Source organism: Phyllopteryx taeniolatus, chromosome 7 (assembly GCF_024500385.1).
Source record: "Phyllopteryx taeniolatus isolate TA_2022b chromosome 7, UOR_Ptae_1.2, whole genome shotgun sequence".
NCBI classification, from domain to species: Eukaryota; Metazoa; Chordata; class Actinopteri; order Syngnathiformes; family Syngnathidae; genus Phyllopteryx; species Phyllopteryx taeniolatus.
The window spans coordinates 14,675,063-14,699,011 of record NC_084508.1 but is presented as its reverse complement, the minus strand read 5'-3'; the positions used below and the strand labels follow the sequence as shown (position 1 = coordinate 14,699,011).

The following is a 23,949-nucleotide window of genomic DNA, read 5'->3' as shown; positions in this document are numbered from 1 at the left end:
GAGTCCTGTGGGGGTGCTTCGGGAGTATGGGTTACCGAACCCCCTGATACGGGCTTTTTGGTCCTTGTACAACCGGTGTCAGAGTTTGGTCCGCATTGCCGGCAGTAAGTCAGACTCGTTTCCGGTGAGGGTTGGACACCGCCAAGGCTGCCCTTTGTCACTGATTCTGTTCATAACTTTCACGGACAGGATTTCTAGGCGCAGCCCAGGCCTCGAGGGGGTCCGGTTTGGTGGCCTCAGTATTGCACCTTTGGTTTTTGCAGATGATGTGGTTCTGTTGGCTTCATCAAGCCGTGATCTCCAACTCTCACTGGAGCGGTTTGCAGCCGAGTGTGAAGCGGCTGGGATGAGAAGGGTGGCATGCCCTCTCCAGGTTGGGGATGAGATCCTACCCCAAGTGGAGGAGTTCAAGTATCTCGGGGTCTTGTTCACGAGCGAGGGAAGAATGGAACGAGAGATCGACAGGCGGATCGGTGCAGTGTCTGGAATGATGCGGACTTTGTATCGGTCCGTTGTGGTAAAGAAGGAGCTAAGCCGAAAGGTGAAGCTCCCGATTTACCGGCCGATCTACGTTCCTACCCTCACCTATGGTCACGAGCTGTGGGTCGTGACCGAAAGAACAAGATCCCGGATAAAAGCGGCCAGAATGAGTTTCTTCCGCAGGGTCTCTGGGCTCTCCCTTAGAGATAGGGTGAGAAGCTCAGAGTAGAGCCGCTGCTCCTCCGCATTGAGAGGAGCCAGATGAGGTGGCACGGGGATCTGATTAGGATGCCTCCCGGACGCCTCCCTGGTGAGGTGTTCCAGGCACCTCTCTCGGCTGGCCTGGGAACGCCTCGGGATCCCCCCGGAAGAGCTGGATGAAGTGGCTGGGGACAGGGAAGTCTGGGCTTCCCTGCTAATGAAATTAGTTTGTTCCGTGACTGTGCATGTTATTTTCAAAACTAAGAAATAAACAAAGTTAAGATCATGACAAAATGCATGGCAAGCTTTATTAGATGAACTTGACTTACTCCAGTGGGTTATTAATATGCACAACAAGAATAACAATACTGACCGCTACATCCATCCAACTATTTTCTGTAGTGCTTATCCTCATTAAGGTTACGGGTGAGCTGGAGCCTATCCCAGCTGACTTTGGGCGAGATGCGGGGTACACCCTGGACTGGTCGGCGGTCAATCATAGGGCGCCTAGGGACAAACAAGCATTCATACTCTCATGGACAATTTAGTTACACAAAAAAAAACTCACATGCACAAACTCCATAAAGGAAGGCCTGAAGTATGAGGCAGACGTGTGAACCACTAGGACACCGTACTGCCTTTTACAACTACAGTCCATATATCATGAATAATTAGCATGGGTTTATTATGATCTAAAGTCTTCTAAACTGCTTTCTTCATCAACCATGGAAAATCCAATCCAATCACTCAAAAGGTGAATAGCATTATTTTAATGGAGCATCTTTAAGAAGTTGCATGCAAGCTCCAGTAGAGGGAAGTCTTGCCTAAAAAATAATGTACGTACTGTACCAGTCCAAACAGCTGCAGGAATTATTCAAGGATGTCTACTCCTACATTTGTCATGCCATTCTTTGATTCTTCTTCTTCTTCTTATTTACCTACATACATTTAATGCAGCATCTTCATTAAGTCTCCTTTTGAATTTCTTGGACAATCGCCGATCAGCGGTCAGGTTCTCTGCAGAAGTAAGCAAAAAGAAGCAAATAAACAAGCCGCTGAGAACGACAGTGGGCTAACTCCATTTTTATAATTTTGCAGGAGAGGAATTAAAAGTTTCATGGCTGCAATAAAATCTGGGGGATTTATATCTTGGTGATTTATAGGTGGCTTTCCTCAGATTTGAGTTTATTCCAAACATCCGTTAAATCCATCAGGACCAAATTTCTTTCAAGATGATAAATAACATTCGCTTATATTAACATGCAGAAGCACTGGTACCCAAGCTAAGCACTACTTACTTCCTGAGCCTTCTATTAATCTCTGAACGTGACTTTCTGGGATATTTTTGTGGGAGGGGAAGTCTGGTTTCATGGGCGCGGCCATCTTTGAAATGGGAGTTGCACTGATAAATAAGGAAATGAGCTAAATGCAATAATGGACTGTTAAATACGGTAAAAATTGGAAATAAACATCGATTCTGACCATTATGAATTCGAAAGTCATTCCCTTTCTTGATTCATTTCTGAACTTAACTTAAAAATGACTAAAATGGAGTTAGCCCACTCTAATTTTCAGTGGCCCATCAGTCATTCTCTAATGGTAATGGCAACAGTACATGCAGTGAGTACTTATTCCATCCATCCATCCATTTTCTACCGCTGAACCGAGGTCGGGTCCCGGCGGCAGTAGCTTTAGCAGGGACACCCAGACTTCCCTCTCCCCAGCCACTTCATCCAGCTCTTCCGGGGGGATCCCGAGGCGTTCCCAGGCCAGCCGAGACACGTAGTCTCTCCGGCGTGTCCTGGGTCGTCCCCGGGGTCTCCTCCCGGTGGGACGTGCCCGCAACACCTCACCAGGGAGGCGTCCGGGAGGCATCTGAATCAGATGCCCCAGCCACTTCATCTGGCTTCATCTGGCTCTACTCTGAGCTCCTCCCGGATGACCGAGCTTCTCACGCTATCTCTAAGGGAGAGCCCGGCTGGACACCTTGCGGAGGACACTCATTTCGGGATGTATCCGGGATCTTGTTCTTTCGGTCACGGCCCACAGCCCGTTGTCACATTTCTGTGGGGCCAATTATACATTACTCGTGCACTCACTGTAGTAGTCTCGCCACGCTGCACTATTTGCATATCTCTTGTTGACCAATACTGGCCACTCATGCCAGAGTATAATCTGCACCACTTGCACACTGATTGAGGAGTATCTGCAACATTTGCACAATCGACATTGTCCCAGATTATCGCGCTACTAGTCACTTTAAACTGCATACACTACTTGAAGTCTCGGCGCCCTTTGCACAATGGTCATTGCACCGGACTGTTGCGAAATCAGTCATTCGAACTGCTCTAAGTGCTCGAGGACTCTGCATCTTTTTGCACAATTGTCCATAAAAATAAAATAAAATTGTTACCAGATAACTAGCAACCTTTTTTTGCTCAGTGACTGTTTTTCTCAATGTCTTTGTCTCAAAAGTGTTCTCTGTCTGAATTGACTGTCTGTTGTCGTACTACAGCGGCTCCAATTACCGGAGACAAATTCCTTGTGTGTTTTTTGGACCTACTTGGCAAAACAAAGATGATTCTGATTCTGATATGAGTCCTGGGATGCACATGTCATAGAAACAATGAAACAATACAGATACAGTAATCCGCTGCTATATCATGATTATGTTTGTTATGTTTAGTCCTGCCACGATAGCAAATTTTTAGCATTTTCCCAAAAACTTTCACAATAAATGATAGTATTGTTGATGTTTTTTATGCCAGTGATATAATATTAGAGCATAATAAAGTATTGTACACATCTTATAAATTCTGCCCTGGTAATCAAAGATATGAGCACAACTTTGTAATGTTCTCTTACTAAATAAAAGTAGGGCTGCATTTCACGATAAGAGCAAGCAAATAAAAAGTTATACGTGTTGAAATATTGAAAAATTAAAAAAGTTAGAATTTTCTGTTTGGCGTCTTTCCTGTTTGACACAACAGTGAAGTTTCAAACAAGTTTTACATATTTTAATTTACCACAACTGAACCGTTTTAGAGGTTATGTTTGCTCATAATCTTTGTTTTGTTTCATAATGGTATTTCACTTATATGAACTTTTGATAAGTGCTCCCAGTGGGAACTGGAAAAATGACATGGACCGTTCCATTTTAAGCGCCGTTTGTTCCAAATGTTCTCTTTATCTCTTCTCTCTTTATCGGTCATTTTCTGATCTTCCTCCGTCTTTTGCTCAACTTGTTTTTTGACTATGGTGTGGGTCTGATGGGATTGTTTCTGGGTCCGGATGCGGAATGTGGTTAGTGACCTGTTTTAAACAATGTCGGCACAATCAAGCGAGCCAAAGCGAGCTATTTAGCTCCTTAGCTCGCTAGCTAGTTGGCTCCCGGGCTAGCGAACGTAATAAATAGTTAACTTTCCCTAAATTGTCCCAGTTGTGCGCATCTATGGATTCAAAGCCGTTCCACTAGTGGCTTGCTGCATCGTGAGTGGTACCATTAAAAGGAAAATTTATCGAGTCTGGAAAAAAGTCCCCTTTGTATTTATGGAACCATAACCCACCTTCCTCTGCCTCTGATTGGCTAGCACCAAGATAGGACTCGTACTTTTAGTGGATAGTGATTTGCTGAAGCACTTCAGCAACACATGCAAAAGCACGCACGCACGCACACACAAAGGTAAGCAATGCTGTGCGTCAGATTGATCATGTTTTATGCGTCCCTGCTCATTTTTGTGCGTCTCAGACGCTGGCCACACATCAAACGAGCTCTCTCTCTCTCTCTCTCTCTCTCTCTCTCTCTCTCTCTCTCTTAATGGAACCTCTGCAAAGCCCCTTATAAATATGCACAACAAGAATGGGACAATTTCACGTCAGTAATGAGGCAAAACTGTGCAAATATATAATGAAAGGAAATAATGAAATGCATATTTTGTCCTTCCATCTCCCCTTTGCAATCATACATACTAATATAAACAATGAAGATTACATTTTACACATAAATTCATGATGACATAATTACCCACGTTATAGTTGCTTTTATTAACCAATTAATGTTATTTCATCTATTTTATGCTACACTATTTCTTTATTTTTTTTTCCATAGCTCTGAGATTTTTCAAATGAAAGGTTTATGTATTATGCATATTTCTGTATATATTTTTTATATATGAGTTTATTTTGTCATACTTTTATGTTGCCATAAAATGACAAAAAAATAAATAAATCAGGCAATTGAAAATGAGCTGAAATAGGTTAAGACAAGTTTGTTTATAAAGGTTGGCCTTTTTATTTATATAAAAAAAGATTGTCTTTAAAACTGAATCTAAAGAAGGTAATGAACAATTTAGACTCGTTAATAAATATTAGAAAAATAACAACAACAACAATAAAAAAATAAATATAATAATACTAAATAAAGGCGGCACGGTGGGCAACTGGTTAGAGCGTCAGCCTCACAGTTCTGAGGACCCGGGTTCAATCCCCGGCCCCACCTGTGTGGAGTTTGCATGTTCTCCCCGTGCCTGCGTAGGTTTTCTCCGGGCACTCCGGTTTCCTCCCACATCCCAAAAATATGCATTCATTGGGGACTCTAAATTGCCCGTAGGTGTGAATGTGAGTGAGAATGTTGTTTGTTTGTATGTGCCCTGCGATTGGCTGGTAACCAGTTCAGGGTGTACCCCGCCTCCTGCTCGTTGATAGCTGGGATAGGCTCCTGCACGCCCGCGACCCTAGTGAGGAGAAGCGGCTCAGAAAATGGATGGATGGATGGAATACTAAATAAAATAATATCCATCCATCCATTTTCTTTACCGCTTATCCTCACAAGGGCGTTCTGGAGCCTATCCCAGCTATCTTCGGGCGGGAGGCGGGGTACACCCTGAACTGGTCGCCAGCCAATCGCAGGCTACTATTCCGATAGTAAAGTACTGTACAATAGATACTCGCTGCCCTCTGCTGGCCCACTTTAGTAGAAAGTAAGATTGTAAAAAGACAGAAGGCTGGCAGATATAGCATCAGTGAATGCACAAGCACACGTCCACTGATGAAGAATTAGAGCGGGGACAGATAAATAGCCACAGGCTGTCAGAGCAGCGCAGGCAAAGCGAGAGAAATCCATTTGGATTATGGCTCCATACATAAAACCCATTTTCATTTTCACAGCCGCAGTTTGGTTTACGGTAGGAATAACAAATAGATAGCAGGTCAAAAGAAAAACAATGACTTAATTTAGAGTCTTGGCTCTGGCGTCTCAAAGCCACGCAGGCAGGCAGGCCTTGAATAGAAATGGTGGCCGTGGTTATGTGACAGCCCGCCTGTGGAAAATAAGAACGCTTCAGGGGCTGCAAAGTCTCGAAGAGACTAATTAACAGGAGATGAATTCATTTACTTCCTAAATTCCACTCCGGCATACCATTTCAAAGCAAATGCTGAGAAATGAACAGTGAGTGATCTTCACAAATGAAAATTTCTATTTATCGTGATACGTACTGTATTTTGACAAACAGTGGCAGGGGTGTTTATTGAGTCAGCTGCAGAAGGTTTTATAGTGTGTGGCGTTCTCAAGATGACCAACACGACACAAATAAAGATATGTCCACTGACAATCCTGAGTCTCTGCCCCCAAACCCGATAGCTGTTGTAGTACCAAGACAGACCTGTGAGAGGCAGCATGGTGCCACAGAGCATCCATACAGCTGGAAAATACAACGAAGGAGAGAGGAGTAGTCGAAGAAGATGACCAACTGTTTTCTGAGCATATTAGGGAGGACATCAATCACGCTAAACACACCTCACACCACAGCATAAGGGCAAAGGATAATCTTTTAGCGCCATCCAGTAATGAATTTGGATGCTAGGGAGGGTGTAATTATTGGTATGTGTGTACCCTACTTAAGTCACCAAAGATGTTGGTTGGCCTCAAGGGATCCAGTCAATTAAGACATTTGACGGTAAAGATCAAAGGTTAGAGTAAGGTTAGGTGTGGTCAAGTCACACGTCTTATAAAGGTCACCTGGACGTGCATTCGAGTTACTTTAGTGTACCCTTGATTAATGCACAGTGTGTGTGCGCGTGTATGTGTGTGTGTGCGTGTGTGTGTATGAATGAGCAGTCAGGTGAGGAGTGTTAAATGGGGGCTTCTCGCTGTATGCGTTAATAACAAAACACCCTTGGATGGTATTGATTCGCCAATCTCGTTCCCATCTGTCCTTCGAAGGCTCCCTTCATCATTCTGGTCCAAGAGCGCCCTTCACCCAAGTGCTTCCTCCCCAGCAGCCCTCTCCTTAACCGCCACCTATCATCGCCTCCCTCGCTGTCAGCCCCTCGCAGATCCCTGCCATCATATGTTAATACAGTTCCAAGTCATCAATGTGAATCATCACCACATAGTGATTGCCAAGTTCTGTTTAGTTCAGGTAAAGTTGGCCAAGGTCAACAAAAAGACGCGTTTTCCTATGCCTCCACATTTGACTCACAGTTTTTAACACTGTGACAGTATATGCGTCACATGAGTCTTATGGAATAATGCACGTCGCGCTGTGCCCACGCAGCGTGAGCACACTTCGTCTCCTCGAGCGTCAGTCGGCACTGCACATGAGTGTGCAGCTATGTCACAGTGTGCAACACTTGCTGTGTGTAACAGCTTCCACTCCCGAGAAGATGTTCCACAAGATGTCAGAAGGATATTTGTGGACATCTTTGTCCAATTGGGAGGTGTTTTACAGGGGTTCTTCCAGCGGCGGGCTCCAAATTTGGTACAAACTATCAATACTATACAAAACAGCAATATGACATTCACGTAAGAGTGCCACGTACAGTACGACATCTTGAGCAGTTCAGAATCCAAAAATAACATAATAAAATAAAATACATCATACTCAACAGAAATGCTAATTATTACATTTAGAGGGGTAGCTCAACTTTCAAGCGACCCCACTTAAAAGACGAGCAGTCGCTTGGGCAATTTTTCAGTCAATCAATCAATTCACAAACACATATTTTAAACAAATATTATTTGGCTTCACAACTACGCTTCCTAACAGCCATGAGTAACGCTTGCTTGTGCTTTCGCTCACATCCTGTCATTCACTCAGTTTGCAGGTATTATATTTTACATTCATTCATTCATTTAATACAAGATTTATATGAAAAAAAGTGTTTTTTGGAGTAGTTTTGAACAGATTAATCCCATTTCCATTCATTTCAGTTGGGAGAGGTGATTTGAGACTCGAGTGATTTGAGTAACGAGCGTGGTCATGGAGCGAATTAAAATCAGAAGTCAAGGCACCACTGTATTAATGAGTGCAGATTGCTACAAATGCATTTTGCTAGTCAAACTTTGCTTGCTCTGACCAACCAATCAGAGGATGGAAAATTGCTGACTTTAATATGGGCCTGCTCGCTGGCCCTCTGTGAGTTGAAGCTGAAATCTGATTGGACAAAAAAATAAAATAAAATAAAAAATAAATCTATATACCTTCACTGAAAGCAGAGCAGCCAGAGAAGCAATACAAAATGAAGAAGAATAAATCAATACAATTTCATGGAACAAATTCTATAATATGGGTCGTAAATTGAATTCACTTAAAAATTCAATTTCAATTCAGGGACATCTATTGATTTAATAAAGGTCCCATATTTTGGCTATTTAGACCTCCATAGAGTGACTCTCTAACATGGGCTTAGTATAAAAGTGTCAATTTAATTAAAAAAAAATTAACTTTGATTGTACGATTGTTTAGAAAAGGTCCCTCTGACAGCTACTTCTGTTTGACCCAGTTTTGTATCCGCTTTGTCCATATTTGGCTAAAACCGCCCCCTTTCCTTGGATTGGTTGCCTCCGTGTAGAAGACCCACTTGTGGGAGCACACGCATTTGTTATGTTGACAGTGCTGGGTCGGGAGCGGAGAGGTAGGCGGAGATCTTCGCTGGTGATGTAGATAAGCTCGAGAAATTCGAATGACCTGATTTCAGGCCTCTCGGCAGAAAAACGTCTGTGAATCAGGAATGTATGGACGATTTAAATTCATATTTCACATATTTACTGAGGCACCATAGAGACAATGTTACATCCCAAATACCAGAAAAAGTTGGAAGTTGGTTTGGCAAAATGCGGGCCCTTTTAAGAGTTGAATATGAATACTTTTGTTCATTTATATGCGTGCAGCGTTTGCAGCACAAAGAACTCAGACTTACTGTAAATACAAAGCAGGAATTGAAATTCAAAGTAAAATTGTTCTAGATGAATGATTGGGAAAATTAAGTCACACTAATAACTTGTTCGTTTAAAAATGAATTCATTAAAAACCTATTAATTTTAGGAGACAAAGACACTTATTGTTATCCAAGATCCTTGCCATTAGTTCCTTTACAATTAAACAGGAACTATCTTTTATGTTTCAAGTAAGAAAGTTAATGAAGGAAAGGAAGCACAGCTTGTGGCTCTAAAGCGGGTTACACACATTCAGATTTTTAAGTTCTTAACCAATTTTTTAAATACGAGAGACCTCACACGATGAAGATAAAAATCGTCATGTGTTCTTATTGCTCGAGTGTGTGGTGTACTCGGGTAGACCAACACAGCCACCACACACACAATATCTCGGACAATCACGAGTCTTAAGTCTCCTCACGCAAACCAGATGTCTGCTGTTGTACCAAGACTGACCGGTAAGAGGCAGTTTACTGTAAAACGGACACCAGACAAATTACAGTTAAACATTCATGTTTAATGTAGTTTCCTTTAACGAAAGTATGCTAGCTTAATGCTAACATATAATAGGAAACGCCATTGAAAGGCTAAGGGAAACTAGCATAGATGTTACGGTTTTGTAGTTGGTCTCCACTTCTGCCACTAACGTCACACCCAGACATTAGGGGGGGCGTGTCGATTTTGGCAATGAAAAAGGGGCGTTTCAAAGGCAAGTAGTTATTTACCAATTGATCCAAAATGGATTGATAGGAATAGGAATGACTCCCAGTTTCATTTTCTTGAGCAAAAAAAATACATAAAATCAACAATGCTAAAATGAACACATCACAAAGGATAATAATAATCATCACTGAACTTGACCAAAGTCAAACAATAACAACTAGTTGGTTTATATCGACAGATTGACACGAGTCGGTTACTAATAAAAGACTCACTCATATGCACTTCCAGATTATGCCTTGTTGCTAAATCATCTTATTTCCTTTCTAGTCAATTTTTTACACACACACACACACACACACACACACACACACACACACACACACACTAAGAACAAACAAAACAACAGTGAATAACAACTTGCCAGGCAATGTGCTACTTACTTATTCTGGTCCTAATCATGGTGCTGCATGTAGGTAATGACTTATACACACACTGTTGTGGCAATATTTTCTCTATTAATGTAATAAACGTTGGGGGAACATGTGTCTCAGTGCAAGACACATGAAAGCCCGCATGGAGTTTGCTAAAAAAAGACCTGAAGGACTCCAAGATGGTGAAAAATAATATCCTCTGGTCTGATGAGGGCGGCCGACTGGTTAGAGCGTCAGCCTCACAGTTCTAAGGACCTGGGTTCAATCCCCGGCCCCGCCTGTGTGGAGTTTGCATGTTCTCCCCGTGCCTGCGTGGGTTTTCTCCAGGCACTCCGGTTTCCTCCCACATCCCAAAAACATGCATTAATTGGAGACTCTAAATTCCCCGTAGATGTGAGTGCAGATGGTTGTTTGTTTATATGTGCCCTGCGATTGGCTGGCAACCAGTTCAGGGCGTACCCTGCCTCCTGCCCGATGACAGCTGGGATAGGCTCCAGCACGCCCGCGACCCTAGTGAGGAGAAGCGGCTCAGAAAATGGATGGATGGATGGTCTGATGAGACCAAGATAGAACTTATTGGACTTAATTCTAAGTGGTATGTGTGGAGAAAACCAGGCATTGCTCTATTCTTGAATGGCTCAGCCAGAGCCCTGACTTAAACCCAATTGAGCATCTCTGGAGAGACCTGAAAATGGCTCCCCAAATTTAAGGGGGTCTAAATACTTTCCGTACCCACTGTGCAGTTGTTTTATTTTGGTTATTTCGAACAGGCCATTCAAAAAGAACCTTGGATCACGAGCCACATGCGGCTTCACCAAGTTGAAAGACAAACACATTTTATGGGATTGCATATAGCAGCCCATTGTGGTAATGTTCCATTACACCCACGGAGTAGTATCACAACCAACCAATCAGTAGTGCTGTTATAATGGTTGACGTCTTTTGTCCAGTGATACATCGACAGGTGCTGAAAAGTCAGCCAGTCATGCTAACTTGAAAAATAACATTTGGTTAGGAATGCCATGCAATACTGTGTTAGAGCAAAAACCTCATTAGGTTCACTGGTGAGCTGGTGCCAATCGCATCAGACTTTGGTGAGAGGAGGGCTATCCTCTCGACCTGGTGTCAAACTGGTGGCCCGGGGGCCAGATCTGGCCCGCAACATAATTTTATGTGGCCCGCGAAAGCAAATCATGTGTGTCGACTTCATGTTTCTTGTGAAAATACCAAAATTGCTATCTTGTATAATGTTGAGATATTGCAAGCATTTTATGTTACCTTTTTGAAATAAATGTAATAATAGTTGAACATTTTTTATTGGCTTCTGATTTTACAACTAGTTATCCATCAATTTGTTGAGTATATGTCATTATATGAGACAATATTTTATATGGGTTCACAGTCATAACGGCCCTCCGAGGGAAGCCATAACTACAATGTGGCCCGTGACAAAAATGAGTTTGATACCCCTGCTCTAGACTCTCTATCACCGGGCAATGTTAAATTTCCGCCCATTTTCTACAGCACAGGTGTCAAAATCAGGGCCCGGGGCCAGATCCGGCCCACCACATCATTTTATATGGCCCGTGAAAGCATATATGCGTCGACAGGCTATGATTTTCAGTGGCGTGCAAGGGGAGGGGGGCGATTGCCTCTTGGCATCCAAATAAGGAGGGGGTGGGGGGTGGGGGTGGTGGGTTGGGTCATCCAAATAAGTAATAAGCACCCCCGCCTCCCCCATTGACCAAAACAACCATTCACACTCACATTCCCAACTATGGACAATTTAAAGTCTTCTATGAACCTAACATGCACGTTTTGCGACAGTGAGAGGAAGCCGAGGAGAACATGGAAACGCCATGCAGGACTGCCATAGGTGAGATTCAAACCCTGAATCTCAGAATTGTGAGGCAGACGTGCCTACCACTCGTCCACGTTGCTAAATTTCTAGAAGAACGGTTTGCTCCAAATGTAACAGGGCTCTCAAAAAGTGACATGGTCTCAACACTTGGTCACAAGCCATCGCTCACCCTCTACTCTGTCCTTTGGTCTCTCGACAGTATATCCTCCCACGCTGTTTCTGCTCTCACTCTTTCATGCCAGCACCATCTCTTCCTTGATCTTTCTATGCTACCATTTTTCCTCATCCTTCAGCACTTCTAGCCCCCCTCCTCCTCTTCGAGTCATCAAATGAAGATTAAAGAGCCTTCACTCATTCACTCACACACACGCACAGACACACAGATACACGCACGCACACACACACACACACACACACACACACACACACACACACACACACACACAAACGCTCCCTCAGGAAACCTTCACACAATTATGTCTAGAATGGGATTCATTCTCAGTCTTCAACAACTCATTAACTGCATATTGCAAATTGTATGTTTCAGCAGAAAGCATTGATGAGGAACACTGGGAACAGGGGCTTCGGGGGAGGCCAGAATGATTTCAATGTGTGCTACTGGTTCATTTGCATTTCACAAATCCGACAGTGTATGTATATTTGATGTACTAGGAGTGTGTGTGGGGGGATGGGTGGGGCGCTGATTAAGGTGCATATTACCATACAGTAAGACCTACAGGTCAAATATTTTCTAACTTTTTCATTTGCACATGACATTGCGGCAACAAAATAATAATTATAGACACACAAGGACACATTTTATGCAGTCGGTGGCAATGTGTGGCACTAGTTTGCTAGTTAAAATCACACAATGACATACAATGTACAAACATAATAATGCTCAATATTGAATGACACTATTGATTTAACAATTTACAGTACTCTATTTACTTCCGTTAAGTGCAAAAGGGAGAGGCTAGATGTATTATTTTCACACGTTAGTTGGTTGCTTTAGAATTTTGTGTGCTTGTTGTTGAGATGTTTACCACATCTAGGGGTATTCACAGCATGCAGCACTTAATACTGTACAGTATTTTCCTACACAACTTATGCTTGCAGTATTTTTTTATTCAAATACATTTTACAATTTGTTCAAAGTGTGCTTTGATTCCATCCATTTTCTACCGCTTATCCGAGGTCGGGCCGCGGGGGCAGTAGCTTTAGCAGGGACGCCCAGACTTCCCTCTCCCCAGCCACTTCATCCAGCTCTTCCGGGGGGATCCCGAGGCGTTCCCAGGCCAGCTGAGAGACGTAGTCTCTCCAGCGTGTCCTGGGTCGTCCCGAGGTCTCCTCCCAGTGGGATGTGCCCGGAACACCTCACCGGGTAGGCGTCTGGGAGGCATCCGAATTGGATGTCCCAGCCACCTAATCTGGCTCCTCTCGAAGTGGAGGAGCAGCGGCTCTACTCTGAGCTCCTTCAGAATGACCAAGGTTCTAAGGGACAGCCCGGACACCCTGCGGAGGAAACTCATTTCGGCCGCTTGTATCCGGGATCTTGTTCTTTGGGTCACGACCCAGAGCTCGTGACCATAGGTGAGGGTAGGAACCCTTTCGGCTGAGCTCCTTCTTTACCACAACGGACCGATACAAAGTCTGCATCACTGCAGACGCTGCACCGATCTGCCTGTTGATCTCTCATTGCATTCCTCCCTCACTCGTGAACAAGACCCCAAGATACCTGGGGTCTGGATTGTATCCCCATGATAAATGATGGCTCATTGTAGATTCATTTTGGCCATTTCCAGCTGTCCTACGAGAGAGTTTATCCAGTTGGGAACAAATTTGAACAACGCTTAGACATTAGACAACATTAAATTGTGAAAAATGTGAGCTTTCATCATGGCCGCTATGTTTGATGACTTGTCATAAAACACGGAACTCCAATAAGCAGCTCCGCAAACGTCTCGTGTGTGATGAAGATCTCACCCTGCGGAGATTTATAGACGCTTCCTACTAGCAGAAATGTATGTTTGTAATAATTCCGCTCCTGACACTGGTTTCCTTCAAACTGTCTATACTTACACAATGTTGTATGTTGCACAAGTAGTAGTAGAGCTCTTGGGATTACATAGGAACCATAAAAGAAATATTTATTGTTGGGCTTTCCAATGAGAGTGATGGAAAGACCCTGTGTGTGCATCCACACCCACAGACACTCACACAGACACACACATAGACACAGACACATGCTTACATGGCGCTGAATGAGTCAGAGAGTCTAGAATTAGCACATCCTTTCCAAGGACTTGTTTTAATTGAGGATGTTGCATGGGATAGGTTAACAGCCTAGTTAGCACAGCTTGACGAGAGGGCGAGAATGTTCATCCTGCAGCAGGTCAGACGATGAATGCTGCTCAGCTCCAAGGGGACCAACACGTTAGCGAAAGCTTTACTTTTCACCAGCAACACCCACTCAGTGTATGTTCTTAACTTGAACATAAGAATTCAATTATAGCTGTGAAAAGTTAAGCCAGGGATTCAAGGGTTATGTTTCACTATCTTTGTTGGCTGCTTTGGCATTTTTAAAAATGAACTAAAATAAGAAAAGATGAATGTAATGTACAACGTAATTGTTCAGAATTTCTGTAATACTTTCAAATCTCGCACCTGACCTTCCTATTTGGACTTCTCCCTTGCTTGCGTAGGTTTTATCAGGGTACTCCATCTTCCTCCCACATTACAAAAACATGCATGTTAGGTTCCATAAAAGCCATCTTTATACAGAAGAAGAGGTTTTGAGGCATCACCTATCGTCCTAACATCGTTCTCCAAAAGCTTGTCTCATTCCACGGGAGGAGTGGCCCTATTGAGCTGTTTTGTCACCAGGCGAGTGAACAGCCGGTTGGCATGCACGCTGTTCATCAGCTAAACTGGGGAAAAACAACAACAACTTATTGTCACCACCCCCAGGGGTCACACCCATCAGAGGCATGGGTAGGGAGACTCCACACCTAATAATTTAATACTGAAGAACCCTTTTGGTTTGAAGGTGATATTTCTTTAACAAACAGGAAAAGTCCAGTTGCCTTGATTCAGCAGGATTATAACGACCTGGATGTGGAAGACTCTAAATTGTACATAGCATGAAAGTGAGTGTGAAATGTTGATTGTCGATATGGGCCATATTCGCTCATGTGCTAAAGTCAGAAAAGGTGCGACGCTACGTACTTTTGTGGCTGCACTGATTCTCCCCGCACTTTTGTGCCAGATGCGCACTCTGTGTTGAGCAACCCTAAAATGTCTCTTTCCCTGTCAATTAAGCGACTTCCAGAAAGCTAGCAAATGTAGAGAGACTGAGAAAAAATATTTTATTGAGCCAATCAAAGAGGCAATGTTATTCGGCTATCACAGCATTTTAGCTTTGATATTTACTGGTGAAGAATATCGGCACCAGCGGAATTTTTATAACCTACAAGTGATTCCGCTTCATAGATGGTGCCAGCCACTGGCATTAGAAGTTAACCTTCTGAGTTTTTTTAAAACGCAGGGTTTCAACTATTACAGCACCCTTTTTTATAGATGCAAACATGCATTTTGTCATAAGCATAGTATTTAGATTCAATTACGTCTATTGGATTTATTTCATACAGAACAATAAAAAATGGTCTCCTTCAAAGTGTTAGTATGTTAGCAAGAGCGCACCGCTTCATCCCGATTTGCTGATGATGCATCCACTACATAGGGTATTTTCATATTTAAAGTGTGCTTTATTTTTGTAATAGATTTCAATTACATTAACAAGTCTGAGGACAACTCCATGCTCCATGATTTACAGCCAGCCTTAGAGTTCAATGAATCATGCCACTTTGGTGTTTGCGCATTCAGTGCCAGGTTAGGCGCGGTGGGTGTGTCAGATATCTGGATGGGAGAATACGTGTATATGAAAGATATGCAAGCCCAGGTGCGAACGAGAAAATGTAGCCCAATGTGCCCTGGTGACGACCTGTCCAGGGTGTACTCTGCCTCTCACCCAAAGTCAGTTGGGATAGGCTCCAGCCCAGCTGTGGAGAGGAGGATAAGCAGTATAGATAATGGATGGATGATTGACTTAAGGGGTGTGGCAGTATGGTGTCTGAGTGGTTAGCACATTTTATTTTTAAATTTTTTTTATCCCGTTCGGCTGTTAGGTCAAGCAGAAAGGAAGATCTGTATCCCTTTTATGCCAGATTAGTTTTATTGTGTCACAGTGGACTTTCTAAGCTGCCACTGTGGTTTCTTTGTATCCTGATGATATTTATTGAGAATTACACTAATTCAGTTTAACAGAACGTTTCTAAGGGGCAGTGACAGAAAAAACAAAGGAGAGTGAAAAACTAAATAATATAGGAAAACAATACAAAAGACAAAGCACTAGCTGTAAACAAGATGAGGAAAGTAAAGCATTATATAACTAATTTAATGACACATTGGATTCGAGTGTTTTAGGGGTCGGTATTGCTACACCCTGTGAGGGAAGGACAGGACAATATAGGAAAAGATTGGACAGAACAGGATGGGAAGCATGCAGAACAGGGGTCGTGGACCCGGCTGTACAGCTGAAGAGTGGTGTAAATTATAAACATCTGTAGGACCAGAGTATAAGTGAGGGGATACCCAAGAAATTGGCACAGTTATAAGTGATTTGTCACAATGAGTGGCCCCACACCCAGTGAATAAGTTCCAGGGGGTGTGTGTCTGCAGACACATGCAACTGAATTGACAACGTTTTGCATGCACAATAACCGTCAGATGTGTCCTGTAATTGCTGTGCCTGCACCGCAGGGGCTGAGGACCCCACCACACACATTCAAGAGGTGGGGTCCACTACCTGCCCCTGAGTGCGTCTGTCTCACAGTTCTCAGGTTCGGTTTTCATGGGTTTTCTCTGGAGACTCTGGCTTCTTCCCACATACCAAAAACATGCAAATTGTCAACAGGAGTGAATGTGAGTGTGAATGGTTGTTTGTCTTTATTTGCCCTGCTCACGACCAGTCCAGAGCGTATCCCACCTCTGGCCCAAAGTCAGTTGGGATAGGCTCCAGCTCACTCGAATGAGGATAAGCGATATAGAAAATGGATCGATGGATGGACTTTAGGAGCATTTTACATTAGAAATGATATATTTTTTAGTGTATACGTGATGCAAAAATCCAACTTTACAGGACGAGTGATCGATTGTGCTCTTTTTTTCTTGGTGAATCTTTAAATTTAATGGAGAAAAGCCGCGACGGTGAAGAGGAAGAAAGGAGGTAAAGTGGGTCAGGTGGGAGCATGGGTGGGGGGTAGGATGAAGGGATGCCACGGCCTGTAGAAACATTATTGATGCAGCCCCTCGTACCCCCTGTCGAATCCACTCCCCCCTCACCCTTTTGAGCAGCAATTACACCTCTCCAAATGATGATCCATACCAGCAGAGCAGACTTGACCGCAGATTGGGGATGAATTGAACTCTGTCTCCTCCTCTCCCATCTCTTTCTCCCACACTCGCCGCCTTTCGCCCCCATGTTCGCCGATGGAGACGGATGGCGCTGGGCCACTGGCCTCGGCCCCTGCAGATTGATTATTGATCAGCGGGACAGTGATGGATTGAGGGCTGGAGAGGGCTGTGGGTGGAGGTAGAGGTGCAGCAGTGAGAGGATTTCAAGGAATTGATGTTGTAAAAGTCGGCTTGAATGATGACACGGTGGCGACAGGAGGTGGGCGCCACTAAACCGCCACCTCAAGAGGGAGCTATTGACCTAACCGCCAGATGTATAGCATAATGCAGTTTTGCAGTTAAGAATTTACATATTCGTTAAAACATTAAGTCATGTTTGTGATATATGAATTTGACACACAAGCACAGACCTCTGGTATCATTTTGCCATTTCTCACCTGCTTAATCAATGCATAATAGAATAAAGCGCCTAAATAGACTCACAACAAGGTTGTTCTTCAGGTTGGGAAAATAAACACACATAAAACATATATATACATATATATACATATATATATACACACACACACATATATATATATATATATGTGTATATATGTATATATATGTGTATATATATATATATATATATATATATATATATATATAAATATGTGTATATATGTATATATATATATATATATATATATATATATATATATATATATATATATATACATATATATACATATATATATATAAATATGTGTATATATGTATATATATATATATATATATATATATATATACACACACACATATATATATATACACACATATATATACACATTTACATATATATACACATATACATATATATACACACATATATATATATATATATATATTATACACATATATATACATATATATTATACACATATATATACATATATATATACTTATATATACACACACATATACATACATATACACATACACACACACACACACAGATATATATATGTACACACACGCACATAAATGTTTTGCATATTCTAAACAATTTTCTGATTAATAAATATTTTTATGACCTGATCAATGAGTGGATCCCCTCCAGCTGATACTGTATAACAGTAGTAGTAGTAGTGGAGATGTTAGCAGTCATCACAGTCCAAAAAGTCCTTTTATCATTGTCCACTTATCAGCAGGGTGTGTTGGTGAGGTAGAAGTTTGCTGATGTTTGTTGTGTGTTGAGCAAAGCTGCTCACTTGGGCACTGCTGCTCTACAGAGGAGCCAAGAGGTTGAAGTGCAACCTTCACATTTTTTTTTTCTTGCGCACTCTTCTTCTGTTTGTATTTTTATTTTATTTTACCTCTCATCTTCTCTGTGTTAATTTGTGTGCATCTGTGTGTGTGTGTGTGTGTTTACTCCTTTTGCACTCCAATGCGTGAATATCAGCACACATGATAAAGGAACAGAAGGAGCCCGTTGGCTGCTACGCATGAGTGTGCTGGAAGCAGATACTGCCGGAAATAAATGACACGCAGGCAGCTTCCCAGCACAGAGCGTACGCTGGGCACCATCCCTGCCTGTGTGTCCTACCAAAGTCATTAGTTAGCCATAATGATTGTATTCTGCTTTTCAGTTAATTATCAACAAAAATTTGTCATGAAAATGCCGTGAGTTCATTCAATTCCCTCTCAGAATACTTCCATATGTTCCCAGATATACAGTATAGTATACACCTCACCCGCGCAGGCAGAGTCGGTGTAGTGTCCCAGGAGGGGGCATCCGCATCACAAAACGACTAAATTCTGCAAATATGATTCTTCTTCTTGTGGACGTTGAAAAGTGGCGCATCACGAGGTATTTCTCTGTTTAATAGTTTGCTTTCCTTTTTTCCTTTCTTTTATGTAAAGTATGTTTAAATGTTAGATAAATGGGTTCCCTTTTCATCATGTGAAGGGCAACATAACTCTCTCTCTCTCTCTCTCTCTCTCTCACTGCACTGTGGCGCATTGGTTAAATCTACTGTATATGTCATAATAGTTTAGTTTATGTTGTTTCCCTTCCCGACATTGTCTTGCATTAACCTCGATCAGTGATTGGCTGTTTTAAGTGGATTTTTTGGCAAAATGTTTGGTTGCGTGGCTGTAGGCCAAGGGTGTCAAACATAAGACGCTAGGGGAAACAAACCGGCCCGCAGGATAAATTTGAAAGTGAAAAAATACAAGAGACATTGTGGTGGTGGGGACTAAGGTTAATTTTGAGAATTATTATGCTCCTGTAAAAATTTAATGCTAATAATTCGCATGTCTTTATAAGTTCATTCAATTTTAAAGTGCAATACATGTGACATAGTTTTTTGCCTTAGAATACAATCACTGTGGTCAGTTATTATGCACACATTGTAGATGACAAACATCTGAGGTTGTTTTGTAACATGATTAAAAAAAAAATCCTTAAATAAAGATTTTCCTAATGTATTTGATTTGTTTTGCATTCCAACAAAGGGAAACACCGATTGTTATTTATTACTTTTTCAGGTATGGTAAGATTTTAGTGGCCCTGCCCCTTTTACATCATATTAGGCTTAATGTAACCCCTGAACTACAATGAGTTTGACAGCCCTGAGGTAGGCTGTCTCTGACAAGCTGTGCTGCTGCTGGTTTCCGAAAAACCCAAACAAATAACGCCTGGGGGAGGTAAATCCTATATTAATCAAATATTAATTAAATACAATCTACCATCATTACTTTAAAGAGATGACTAATTAATTAATTTTCTATCAAAAATGATATTTTATTTTTAAATGACGGTGCTTGCCAACGCATGCCCCACATCCTTCTGACGGCCTTGGTGTAAGAAAGAAAACCCATATAGGAAAATATACCTTATATAATGGTACATTTTGGAAATAGTCAATTGCGTTGCATTGCATTGTAACGTTATGTCAAGTTTGGTTACAATGTGGCACGCGTGGATGTCACTGTCCAGATTTTGTTTTCTACGGCTTAGGGGCAGGGCAGCTTTAACCAACACCTCTTGTTTATATAGTAACATATTGTTTATGTTTGTATTAGTTTAAGCAGACTGTTTTTCTCTATTGCCATGACTTACAGTAGATAAGGATAAGATCACATTTTGACATGATTATTTATACACAAATCCAGGTAATTCCAAAGAGTTCACACACTTTCTCTTGCAACTGCACACACATATACATACACACATTTTTATTTTTGTTTTATAATTATCCAGAGTACATGCCCCATGCAACTATCTGGTCAACCAGCTCTTGACTCTTTGCTTTGCAATTACAGCCATTAAAAGGCTCCCATTCGAGTGCTTCCATGAGCAACATGACATACATGACCACAGTGAACTAATTTATTATTGCCACTCTCAAAGATACTTGTACAACAAAGGCAATCATGCATTCACGCATTAAGATTCGTGAAATATTTTGTAGCCACATCAATGAAGCTGCATAAACATACAAATATGCAGACAAATAAGTTTGGTGGCCGGCGGAGAAAAAGTTCCCCAAGCCTCAGATCACAGCTGGGGGTGTGTGTTGGACTCCATGATGGATGGAGGGGAATTGTGCAAATTAGGTGAAGAGAAGAAGAGGATGAGCAGAATACAAGTTTAAAGTAAGCGTGAAATATGCTCAAGGACTCCTGATCTTTCATAGAGGGCGGCCAGCTGTGATGACTTTAGTTTACGTGCACGCACGCACGCACACACACACACACACACGCACACAATTGGAAAATTGTTACAGATGTCTTCTATTTAAATAGTAAGTAAAGCGGGAACACGTCGGGAGGAAAGGCAATAATAATGAAGCTCTGACAGGGTTGTTCATGTGTGTGACTACAAGACATGTCTTCCTATCCTCATGGGAACGTGAATGCCTAAACAATTGCAGTGGGGACATTTTATCACAGCAGCATTTTCTTTTGGAAGCCATGCTTATCTGAGGCTTGAACTTGAAAAGCCTTTTAAACGAAGTCATCATGTATTGGAATTCAGATTGCAAGCAATCAAAGGTCAGTTTTGATTTGAAGTCATGAACATGTCTTCCTTTAGCAAGCAGAGGAAGTTAGCAATTGTCAAATTCCCCTAACTTTCAGCAACTTTGAAGACTTTTTAAAAGACCTTTTTAAAGCAACATCGATCAAATTTATCATCCACTAAGAGTGGGTGATGTGGGCTCAACCACCTATCCATTTTCTTTACGGCTTCATCCTGTTACTGGTCACGGGGAGCTGGAGTCCATCCCAGCTCCCCGTTTCATTTGTGCAAAAGGCAGACTACTTCCTGGACTGGTCCACAGTCAATCACAGGGCATACACTGCATCGGGAATTCTGCTCAATCTCAGTGTCTGGAGTTGTAAATATGTACACAGCTATATTTGATTTTTGATTCTTTGATATTTTTCTTGTGTGCTGCTACTGTCCACTTTGCTGCTATGAAGCCGGAATTTTCCCATTATGGGACCAATAATCTATTCTATTCCATTCCATTCCATTCCATTCTATTCTAACTACCTAATTCAACCTTATCTGCAGTCAACAAAATAAATATTTGAGTTTATTTGCTACCTTTCTGCTAATTTGACATAATTGTGTTTTGCAAGCCAGACACAAATATATTAATGATTAATGTTAGTTTAACACAAAAATGTTTCAGTTTCCATTGCATTCTCCAGCAGGTTAAAATGCAAAACACAAGTTAAAAATACAATACGTGATAAAGATTACCAAATACAAAATCAAAAATGTTTTTATTTTTAAGATCTATGTTTGAAATGTTGAATTAAAAGGATTCATTCTGGACTTTTTAATGATCCACTGAAACCATCTCGTGTACGGGACATGTGCTGTTTGTTAGTTTGTAGTGTGGAAAATGAAGTGCAGTGAGGGTTGGAGTGACCGGATATGATTGAATATCAGTGAATATCAAAAGCAGCATTGTAAAGAACTTTGGACTTATGCAACACACATATTGTAAAAACAAATAAAACAAATAAAAAATAAAAATGATATACAGGAAGTCCTCGATTTACGAACGAGTTCCGTTCCTACGCTGGCGACGTAACACGAATTTCTGCGTAAGTCGGATTTCAACGTTAAAGTCGAAATTTACGGCGAAATACTTCTGTTACGGATATTGTCCTACGTGATTGTGACAGCAAGCGCAGTGTGTGTGGGCGTGTGCGTCGGTGTGTGAGTGAGACAGGACTGCGCAGGCGTCGTCAGGCGGGACTGTGAAGGAGGAAGGAGTGTTTGTCAGTGCGAGTGTGTACGGTAGCAAGTGTAGTGACGGCGACCGGGGAAGAGTAGCGATTAGCGGAGGACCCGTTGACGTTGAATGTGCAGAGGAGCTAATAAAGCCATTAAGCAGCAAATCGGTGCTTCGTGCCTTTATTGTTGCCGCCACCCAGCTCAGCTGTGGAACGAGAGAAGGGAGGTAACCCCTGCGTCTCCCGACCACGGTCAGGTGACCGTAGCAGGAAAGGTTAACACTTCGTATAAAGAAACTAAAATACATTAAAATAAAAAAATAAGATGCTGTACTTACCATTACTGCTGAGAGTGTGGAAAAAGGAGGGTGAAAAAGGCAAAGATAACTCGCGTCGCACAAACACAGACAAGCACTATGCACTAGCTAAGCAGAAACACTATGGTGCTGGGACAAAATGGCGGACGAGGCACGGGCGTCGTAAAGTCGAAACGTCGTAGGTCGAGCGCGTCGTAACTCGAGGACTTCCTGTACTGTGTGTTTAGTGCTGCTGAAAGTGTGAGAAAATGGTAAATATCTAAAATAGAAAGGACTCAAATAGACCGCGTTGAAAATGTGTACACACATAAAACTGCTATTGTGGATCTGAAGTGGAAATTCAGTCCTTTGCAGGAGATGAAAAGTACGTTGAAGGGCTGTGTTATGTGTGTTTGTATGTGTGTCCGATGATAGGAAAAAGGAAGGGAAGGAACGCTCAGGAATGCAAATGTGAAATTCACTGATATTTTCTGGATAGCCGTTCATCAATTTATAGGAAGAACACACGCTCACGTAGCAACTTCACCTGTTTATGAATTATGTAAACACGTGTTGGCCATTGGTCTGATTTCTTTTAAAAGATTTGTCAGACATCAGCAAATTGGGTGGAAAACATTGTTGTCAATGTTTCTTTTTTCTTTAATGCTACAATGTAAAGGCCTTACCATCCATCAAAGTACCATCCTAACAAGACTATTACCATTTTCTTCTGTTTCGTATTGTTGTCTTGTAAATTCCCTTTGGTGTATTAAAGTTAATGCCTTGCTGAGAATTCTGCTGTTGTTTTTAGTGAAAATAACAACAATAAACAATAAATTAATGCAGAATTCACAGACAGTAATATTGCAATAGAACATCTATTTTCTATAGTGTTTTTCCTCATTAGGGTTGCAGGTGAGCTGAAGATAATTTCAGCTGACTTTGGGCAAGAGGCGAGGTACACCCTGGTCTGGTCACCGGTCAATCGCAGGCCACATACACAAACAACCATTTACTGTACACTCACATTTGCACTTATGGACAATTCGAGTCTTTAGTAAACCTAACATGCATCTTTTTACAATGCAAACT

At 41.9% G+C, this 23,949-nt stretch overlaps 1 long non-coding RNA gene across 1 annotated transcript; it reads right to left on the bottom strand.

Annotated features, from left to right (window-relative positions):
- Window positions 1–1,041: 1,041 nt before the first annotated feature.
- Window positions 1,042–23,001, bottom strand: LOC133480352 (uncharacterized). Its single transcript, XR_009789244.1, has 3 exons — window positions 22,900–23,001; window positions 17,298–17,492; window positions 1,042–1,698 (listed from the first exon to the last, which is right to left on the bottom strand). It is a non-coding gene; the product is annotated as an uncharacterized LOC133480352 (long non-coding RNA).
- Between the last annotated feature and the right edge of the window lie 948 nt (window positions 23,002–23,949).